Raw genomic sequence first — 11,006 nt, 5'->3', positions numbered from 1 at the left:
TATATATATATATATATATATATATATATATATTCATGTGTCACTGATGGGGACACATTCTGAGATATGCTTCATTTGGAGATTTTGTCATTGTACCAATATCATAGAGTGTGCTTATGAAATCATAATGTCACTAGGCAATATAATCTTGTGGCATCACTATCATACATATGATCTGTTACTGACTGAAATGTTGTTACACAGAACATGACTGTATATGATCTCATACATAATATAAAATTTAAAAATAATATTCATGTAAAATATATAAAAATCACAAATAAAAATGCATGGTGATTCTCTAACCCTCGTATCTTATAATGTGCCCTTATTTGGAGATAGAATATTTACAGAGGCAAGCAAGTAAAAATAGGTCATCGAGGTGAGCCTAGATCTAGTATAACTGGTATCTTGGTTAAAGGGGACACTTGGACACAAAAGCATGTATAGAGGGAAGATGATCTAAGGACACAGGGAGAAGATGGAGACCAAGAGGAGACCTGGAATAGATCTTCTTCTCACTGTCTCAGAAAGGACCAATCATGCTGGGCATGGTGGTGCATTCCTGTAATCCCAGTGGCTCAGGAGGCTGAGGCAGGAAGATTGTGAGTTCAAAACCAGCCTCAGCAAAAGCGAGATGCTAAGCAACTCAGTGAGACCCTGTCTCTAAATAAAATACAAAATAGGGCTAGGGATGTGGCTCAGTTGTTGAGTGCCCCTGAGTTTAATTCCTGGTACATAAACAAAACAAAACAAAAACAAGGAGAAGAAGGAACAAACACTGCTGATACCTTGATTTTGGACAGAGTGTGAGACAATACATTTGTATTGTTTAAGTCACCCAGATCATGGTACTTTGTTATGACATAAATTAATATACTGTCATAACAAATTGTCACAAATTAATAGCTTAAAACAACACATATTTATTGTTTTACATTTCTTCTTCTTTTTTCTCTATTCTTACATTTCTTTAGGCTACAGTTCCTCTGTGGTCACATGAAAATCAGCATTAGCAGGGTTGCGTCACTCTAGGGGAGAATGTGTAGTCCTTGCTCATTGGGGTGGTTGTAGAATTCAGTACCTTGAGGATATAGGGCTAAGACTCTGTTTCCTCACTGTCAGCTGACGGCCATTGCTAGCTTCTAGACGCCACCTGCATACCTCGGTGTGTGGCCCCCTTCTTTCCTCTTCAAAACCAGCAAAGTCAGGTTGAGTCCTTCTCATGCTTTGGATTGCTTCTGCCACTTCTTCCCTCATTCATCGCTCTTGCTCCTCTCTGACTTCTTCCTTCACTGGGAAGGATTCATGTCATGTCATTGGACTCACTCAATAATCTAGAATAATCTCTCTAGTTTAAGGAAACCTAAATTCGGGTCTGCAGTGCTCCTTTTACCATGTAACATAACATATTCACAGGTTCTGGGTGTGGATGACTTGGCAGGAGGGACATTATTCTACCTACTATAAAAAAGACATTGGGCTGGAGAGGTAGCTCAGGGGTAGAGCAGGTGCCTGGTATCTGTAAGGCCCTGGGTTCAATCCTCAGCACTGCATATAAATAAATAAATAAATAAAACAAAGGTCTAGTGACAACTAAAAAAAAATTGTAAAAAAGACATCAATATATTTTCTTATTTGTTTTATCCAACAATATAGATTGAACTGTTTCAGAATTTCAGAATCATTATAATTTTAATAAATAGCCAACTAAGTAAGACTAAAATGTCCTCAAAGCTATATTTATCCCTAGACTATTTTTGCACTAAGAAAGTACACATAGAATTCAATGTTCAAAAGTGTCCTAGAATCTCTTTTTGGTTATCAATTTGATATGCTGCTAGTTTCATTTGTTTCTCTTTATATTCAACTTTTAAGGATTATTTTTCATCTTTTTACATTTAATTATATTTCATGAATAATTAAGACATTTTTCTATAACTCTGAAGTCAAAACCACATGAAAAGGATACCCAAGAGGTCCCATCCCCACTCCCTCCCACTTCTTGAGCTCTACGGACAAGTCATTGAGAGCCTCTTCTCTGATTTCTGTCTATGTAAGTCAAATCATTGACATATTAATAGCAAATATGTGCTACTATAAATCTATCATGATTTTTACCAACTGTGTTCTTTTATTACATATTAAGTACTGAGAATGAAAGAGAACAGAGAAGTCCCTGCCCCACAGTAGAAGAGTCTCCATGAAGAAAGTTCATATTTAATAAAATAATCTGACAATGTGGGAGGATGGACTTTTATTAGGGATCAGTTTTTTTAGGCCATAAACAACACTGACACCCTCCTTTAAAAAAAAACAAACCTCAATATCAATGAGTTCATTTCTATTACTTTCAAATATCTTTGTATCTAATCTAAATATTTATCCTGAAACTCTTATTATTATTGTACCCATGTTCACACAAAGGTACTTTCATAGGAAGGGCTCTCTCCACCAGTGGCCCTCAAATGCTAAGCATGCATGAGAATCACCTGGAGGTCTGGTTAAAATACAGATTCCTGGACCCCACCCAGAGAGTTTCTGATTAGTAGGTTGGGGGGGGCAGAGAATTTGCATTTTTACCAAGTTCTCAGGTGATTCTGATGCTGTGAGTGTAGATCCAACTTTGAGAATCATTTTTTCTATATAATGGACTCCTGAAATTAGAATTTTGGATCCAAAACATATGCATATCTTCCATTTGGATGGTTTCTGCCTGCTCTCTTCCACAGAGACCATTAACTGACATTTCACCTGTGGTTGTCCAAGTATGCCCTTGCCAACAGCAGCCATGATAACTGTTACTATTTTTGCCAATTTAAATGGTAAGAAAATAGAAGCTCATTATTCTACTTTGTACTACCTGAGTGTCTTTTCATTACTTTTACTGGAACTTCTGTTTTTTTATCTTTTTTTTTTACAATAATGTTTATTGCAAAAATATTAGGAACTATACATAAGCAAGAGGAAGATAACCACATTCATAATTCTACCTACACAGATTGCCAATATTAACATTCTATGAATGCTGTAACCTGTTTTATTATCATTTAATAATGTACTCTGAACGTGTTTTCTATATTATGTCACCAACCATTCTTTCCCAGTATCAGCCTACATGTTGCATCATATCAACGGAATGTTTCTGCATGAGAGTTGACATTTGCAAAGTGATGTTTGGGGAAGATTGATCTAGCAGCAGGATTTAGAAGGGGGAAACCCTGGAAGCAAGAGATAGGAGATTATTGAAATAATGCAGGTGGGTGATGACAGGGGATTAATAGAGGAGTGGACACAAGAAAATGCTGGAAAGCAAGACCAACAATCTTGTTTAGCATCCCTAATGGAGGGGGAGGAATCATTCATGGCTAAATCCAGCAGGAGTCCCCAGGGAATTAGGATCATAAACTTGACATATACCTTGGAAGGCACAGAGATTACCGCTTCTAACACGGATCTATGACCAGTATCTCAGTATCGTGGTGTAGGGGACAGAAGTTAACTTTATAGAGGAAGAGTTTCATTTTGGAGCGCAGCACATTTTAAATCCCAGAGCCCAGGCTTGTTGTCCCATTTCAGTGTAGGATTAGCAAGACTCCATGGTGAGGTGGAAAAAACCATATGTTTGAGTATTAAAAAGTCAGCCACTTCTTGTGAATTTTGTCAGGCCAGCCTCCCTGAGGTGTTTTGTCTCTAGAATAAGTAATAATATCTCATAAGGTTGTTGTGAGTTTTAAATGGGCTGGTACATGTCAAATCCCGGTCCACAGTCAGAAGATATTTAAGAATCAACAATTTCTTATACCTGTGCAAGAATAGAAATAATACAGAGTAATAACACCCATACGAATCATCCCCCAACTTGGTGTTCCTTGAAGAAGCATACATGGCCAACATATCTGCAAATGAAATAGTCACTTCTGATACAGTCCCTTTCACGAGAGGCTGCCTTCCCTGGTATGCAGAGTGGCTGGGGCTTACCTCCCCAGCAGAAGCTCCGAGAAAGTGCTTTAGGTGACTGGAGATGTCCCCTGTGTGTCGGACACCTAAAAGGTCACTTGAGGACATTGCAGAACAAATGGAGTACTAGGTTGGTGCCTTTCCAAGAGGAGTGGACACTTACCACTGAGTTTCTCTGGGAACCTCCCTAAGGCTGTGGTAAGCAGCCATAAGTAAAACACGCCAGGAAACGCTGTTGTTTCACCTGCCTGGAAACCACCAAGTGTGTGACTAACAGACATCAAAACAGCCATCGTCCCCCACCCCTGGCCAACAGCTTTCTAGCAGCAAACAACACAAAATATTCATCCTCCTAACTCCAGTCCCTTGAGGTTGGAAGAAGAGAAAACTTTGAGCCACTCACAACAGCCCCTTTGCCTTGGATGAAGGAAGTGGGCTTCTAGATGGCAGCCAACAAGTGATTCACCAGGGGCACCGCGGTGCCTGTGGGTCTGGGCAGCGGGTTCTGCCAGAGAAAGTGAACTGACATTCATTTACTTAGTATCTGCCATCAGCCAAGTCCTGTTATATGCCCTTGTTGAATATCATTTTCACAACAAGCCTGTGGATTGGGTATCATTATCCTCATTTTACAGATAAGGAAGGGAGGACTCAGAAAGATTGAGTCAACGAACAGCATAATTCATGGCAGCTGTCCCTCCCTTCCCCACATTGCTCTTAATTTAGTTTCCCAAAGTATGTTTTTTTTTTTTTTTTGTCATCTTGATTGCTTTACTGACCAGCAACCCCTCCAAAAGAAGAAGGAGCGTCGACTCCATTTCCATGGTTGGATCAGTCACTCCAGTGTTCTCCACGGCCAGCCTAGGCAGAAGTGAAATGCAGCGGGTAGAGTCGTGAATTCCACTGTCTCCTCCAGTGTCAGATTCTAACTCCTGTGGGTACTGTGAAGCCCACTTTGATGGGACAGCGAATAGTGGAGGTGGAGAGTTACATATTAAAGTTAAAGCCTGATGTGTTGACTCATTTTTTCTTAAAAGCAAATTTCCTAGCAGTGTGAACCAATTCCTGAATGTTTGCTCACAAAACCATTATGTTTTCAAAACTGAAATAAGTGGATATGTGCTGCTTCCGGCTGCCCTTTCTCTGTTGCTCCTTTTCTTTTCCTCACCCTGTGTGCATGGCTTTTCCTTCCAGAGATGCTTGCAGCTGTTTCCCTTCCTTCCTCTCTTAGGGCAGCTTTCATTCCTCCGCCTGAGTTCGCCTGGGGACCCATGGAGACTCCCCCACAGTATGATTGCTTCCACACTTTTGTGTGCTTTAAAGGCCATCAGCTGAGAGTTGCTTATGGATCCCGAGTGGGGAATTCTCCCTCAGAAAGCAATTTGCAGCTGATAGAGGAATGTGGCCGTGTCCTTCTCTGCTTCCTGCTCTCAACCACCTCCTTACCCTGCCCTCTCGCTGACACCCCCCAATCCAGGTCACCCTCAGCTCAGTGACTCCTTTTGTAAGTATTTCTGGTAAAGAAATCTTTCTATTTCTTGGACACCGATCACTTGAACCACTTGATCATTCTAATGGTAGATAATGATGAAGTTTTTTTTTTTTTGAAAAACAAAAAACTCAAATATGGAAAAGAATCCATTGTTTCCCGAGTACCTGAAGTCCCAATAGATGGGGCTTCGACCTGCTCAAGTAGCATCAGTGGCTCATGCCTTCTTCTGCCCAGCAAGCAGCAGGCATATGATGGCTGGAATAGGGCAGGGTCAAAAGAAGCCATGGATCACTCTATTCTTGGCTGGTGGGACCTGGTTACCATGGCCATGTCAGTGCTCAGTACTGAGTGTAGGAGTGTAGGCATCAAAGAAGGTGCCTGAATGTTTGGAGTGCTCATTTGGCTTCAGGCTCAATGTCAGTCTCTGTCAAAACTAAGATTTTACTGATCCTATCCACAACCTCTCTATAGAGATTTAATCCCATACTCCTAGATAATATAGATTTTTCCAAGGATCTGTCTTCTGCCATCACTATTTTACCAAAGAGAAAAGTGAGTTCACAGATTATGTGGCTTTCAAGATCACACCAAATACATGGAAGTGACAAAAGGCAACTCAACCCTCTGGCTCCAAATTCAATGCGTGTACCATTTCTCCACAGCTGGCAAGTCTTTCATATACTGAAAATTCAAACTGGGAATGAATTCAGTGTTGTGATGTCGTCTTCCGATGTTTTGATATGGTCCAGCATGACCTGTATTCCAAAGGTGATGCTGTTTTCTGCTCAGGCACTGACTGTGAAAACTGCTGCCAGGTGTCCCAGCTATGATATCCAAACTTTCTGGATTCTCTTCAGTCTGGGCAATGGAGTCAGAAAGGATGCAGCACACTTCTGAAGGATGTACATTTCCATTCACAAAAAGAGTACTTGTATTAAATAAGAGAATTCAAGATCTACTTGCAATAGCATACGCTCATACATAAAAGGTTAATCAATAAAATTTGGAGAAAGATTTTTTTTAAAAGTAGAATTGAAAAGAGAGATGAGTTAACCTCTTAAAAATCTTAAGCCTTTTTATCCTTATTTTTCATGACTTTAAAAAGGGGCATTGACTGGTCTTTTCAGTTACAGTCTTAAGGTAGTAAAATTTCCATTTTCCTGACACATAAAGTTCACTGATAGGATTTTTGCTTCTAAGGAAATACATAATTTGTCAAATTTTTTTTTGCTAATCCCAAGAAAAACTTCTTTACTTTTCTCCATATTTTCTTTTTAATTCATATAAAAAAACTTTTTGTTGTTATTATCAAAAGCAGAACCAAAAATCCCATCCTGTAACAAAACTTAATTTTTAGAATATATTAAGGAAAAGCATTATGAGCATTTAAAGATGTTTATTCACGAGTATTTGGATCATCTAAAATAGTCTACAACTTCCATGAATGTTTTTTTAAATCTCTCTCTTCCAGTTGTCTTGCTACCTTTTTGGATGAGGGAATTTCTACAATATTACTTATTTATCCCTTCAAAACAATAGTCCTAGGACCCAATTGGCCAGAATAACTTTCAGAATTACAGAGACATCAAGAAAGTGTAGTAGGTGGCTCCTTAGGATAAAGATACTTAAAACACACGCCTGTCAGTCAATCAGTCAGCAAGTATTTACTGTGAGCTGTTTTGGTGGAGGCTGTTGGATGGCAATATCAGTGAGTTTAGAGATGGAGATTATCATAAAGACATCAAGATCTCAGGGAGAATGAGATTGGAAACTGGGAGGCCTTCAGGGCTGAGGCAGAATTTCAGGCACCTCACTCTCTCTGGGCACAGGGGTCCTGTCTTTGACCCTCTTTGGGCAGCTCCATCCTCCTTCCAGGACACAATGCTTTTCTGGCTTTTGGGGGCTCCTCACCCCTTCTCAATCCTGCATCTGAATTTGACTTGCCACGCTGTGGGTTCAGGTCCTGACTCTACTTATCCTTTCAAACTGGTTCCTACAGATGATTAGCAGTTGGACTGCTGAGTGTCCCAACTCCAAATTTCAAAAAGAAATTAACAGTCTAGTTTGGATCAGAAGTGATCCAATCAGCTGTGGACCACAGCTGCTATATTTTGGATCTAATGAACTCCCAAAGGCCATGTGGCAAAAGATGGATCGATCTCTAGAAAGCTATTAGGACTTGGTAGGCCCTCAAGAGGTGAAGGCTAGTGGGAGGACTTGAGGTCACTGAGGGCATGCTCTTGAAGGGATAATAGGTTCCCAGCCTCTTCTTCTTCCTCTTTCTTTTTTCATTTCCCAGCCATGAAGAGAGTTGGTTTGTTCCACCTATGGAGCCTGCTCTTGCTATTCTCCTGCTATGGAGCCAACTAAAACAATGGGGCCAAACAATCGTGGGCTGAAAGTCCTAAAACTGTGAATCAAAATAAACCTTTTCTCTTTATAAACTGATTATCTTGGGTATTTGTCATAGTTACTGAAAGCTGACTGACACAATGGCCTTTCATTAAGGACAAGAGGTTAGTGCTGTTAGCAAGGGATACAGGATGTTTGGTTTAAGGCCCTTTAGATTAAACACCAACTCCTGTACTTTATAGGAAAATAGAGTAGAATAAAGCACAGGTATTAGAGCCAGTTAGACATAACAGGTAATTCCAGGTTCACCACTTCCAATTAATCTAGATAAGTTAATTTTCAATTTTTACTTCCTAACCCATACAATGGGGATAATAACTACCTCAAATGTTATAATAAATATTAGGTAAGATAATGTGTACCAAGTATTTGGCACAGGAAAACACTTTTAAATTGCCAGTTTTCTTCTGTCTTTGTATATGCTAGAATGTACACTAAGTTCAGAAGTATCACAGGACACATAAAAAGCTTTCCAACTGCAGAAAAACCAAGAATCTCCTACAACACAAAGGATACATATTAAATAAACAGACATTGTCCCAACATTCTTAACATGAAATAACAATGTTAGTAACTAACATTTGCATAGAGTATAGAAACTATTTTTCACTAGTAGTGTCTTTCCTGGTTCTTACAACAACCCTGTGAAATTGAAACACTTACTAGCTTCCTTCAAGTTGAATAAATGGGTCCAGGTCACATGGCTTGTAATTAACAGATGTAGAATTTAAATCCAGATTCTTTAATTCTAAAACCTGTTAGGCTTTTCACTGCACCTACTAGAAGATAATTAAATTCTGTGTCAATTGTTTCAGGAACCGATTGTGCTTTTTATTTTTGGATTCTCACCCCCCTCCTCCCCTGCATGAGGTAAAGTCCAGAAACTTCACTTTGGATGTCTTTATGATGATCTCCATCTCTAAACTCACTGATATTGCCATCCAACAGCCTCGACCAAAACGGCTCACAGTGAATACTTGCTAACTGATTGACTGACGGGCCTGTGTTTTAAGAATCTTTATCCTAAGGAGCCACCTACTACACTTTCTTGATGTCCCTGTAATTCTGAAAGTTATTCTGGCCAATTAGGTCCTGGGACCATTGTTCTGCAAGGATAAATAAGTAATATTTTAGAAATTCCCTCATCCAAAAAGGTAGCAAGATAACTGGAAGAGAGAGATTTAAAAAAAAAAAATCATGGAACTTTCCAGAAACTTTACTCAGTCCTTCACTGTTTGACTCCAAACTCCCTTTCCAGTCTTGGGGAGCTCATTGTCAAACACACCACACCACGTACTCCTGTGCCTCTATGGATTCTTTCTTTTTTAAATTATTTTTTTTTAGTTGTAGATGGACAACATGACTTTATTTTATTTATTTATTTTTAACATGGTACCAAATATTGAACCCAGTGCCTCACATGTGAAAGACAAGGGCTCTGCCACTGAGCCACAGCCCCACTGGGTTTTCTTAACTTTTCCTTTCCTAAGAGCATCCTTCTTCTTCATCCTCTAGTGCAGTGAAGTCCTATGAAACTTTTGTGGTTCAGTTCAGTTGTTGCTTCCTCTGGAAATCCTTCCTCTTAGTCCTAACCAGGCAGAGGCATTCATTCTCTCCTCCTGGCTTCGCTAGTTGTATGTTCACACAGCTTCAAATCAGAGCCAGACACAGACCTTGGCAGGAACAGCAGCCTTTTCATCTTTGTATCCCCAGTATCTACCGCAGCACCAAATATGGTGTCTGGAGCAACAAGGCAAGGTTTCAGACCCACCAGATGAAGGTCTAAGCCCCCGGAAAACATTGGTCTTTGTCAGACTGAATTCAGAACCAGGTGGAGCTGGGGGCCTTGCAGGTAGCTGGGAAGAAGATGTTTTACAGGATGTGTTAAAAAAGCAGAAGCCTCTATTAAATCACCAAAAGGCTTAAAATAAGCATCTAGAAATTATTTTTTTAAATAAAAAGCCATACATTGGAGAAGATAATGCTAAGTGAAGTTAGCCAATCACAAAAAAACAAATGCCAAATGTTTTCTCTGATATAAGGAGACTGACTCATAGTGGGGTAGGGAGAGGGAGCATGGGAGGAATAGATGAACTCTAGATAGGGCAGAGGGGTGGGAGGGAAAGGGAGAGGGCAGGGGATTAGCAAGGGCAGTGGAATGTGATGGACATCATTATCCAAAGTACATGTATGAAGACTCGAATTGGGTGTCAACATACTTCATATATAAACAAAGATGTGAAAAATTGTGGTATATACATGTAATAAGAATTGTAATGCAAAAAAAATCAAAGTACATGTATAAAGGCATGAATTGGCGTGAACATACTCTATATACAAAGATATGAAAAATTGTGCTCTATATGTGTAATAAGAATTGTAACACATTCTGCTGTCATGTATTTTAAAAAAGTAAAATCAATAAAACTAAAATAAATAAATAAAAAGCCATAGCTGTCCCTTCTTCCCATGGCTCAGATGACTCATTTTGAATGAATGGTTTTCTGCCTCTGTTTCCTTCTCAGTATCCCTCTCTTGGGCTGGCACTCTGCCCTGAACTCCATCCCACTTAGCCAGCCTGACTCATCCATCCCTGTCCCATGTGAGGGAACAGGGCACTGCCAGGAAAAGAACTTCAGCTTCTAGTTTCTTATAGCACAAGCTTAAGTTTGTCAAAGATTAAGGTCAAGACCAGGGTTAATTCACTGCGGAGAAATGCTAACAATGGAATAGCAGCTCAGTACCATGAACTATATGTTCCTATCCCTTACTGAATTCTGTCATATTGATCCATTCATTATGCTGGACTTTCTTAGATAGCAATGACTTTAATCAAGTATGAATTCACAGGCAACTTTGGATCCCAGACATTGGCAAATTTTGTACCTTTCTAGAAGTTGAATCCCTGAGTCAGAAATGTCCCCAATTCCCATGTTTCACTCCAGTCCCTACAACAGAATCTCTACATAGTTAGTACCATCCTCTGAGACCAAATTTTCTAGGTTTTCTTCATGGGAACCAGAGCTTGAAAATAAATCTAAGGATGGGGAAACACACCCACCCTTGCCTGTTACCTTCAGTCTCCCACCTTAATACAACACCAAGTTTCAAGTCCTTTAACTGAGTTCCAGAAGCTGCCACT

The sequence above is a fragment of the Marmota marmota genome, unplaced genomic scaffold, assembly GCF_001458135.2.
Source record: "Marmota marmota marmota unplaced genomic scaffold, marMar, whole genome shotgun sequence".
NCBI lineage: Eukaryota > Metazoa > Chordata > Mammalia > Rodentia > Sciuridae > Marmota > Marmota marmota.
The sequence above is the reverse complement of the archived record's forward strand: the minus strand, read 5'-3'. Positions refer to the sequence as shown.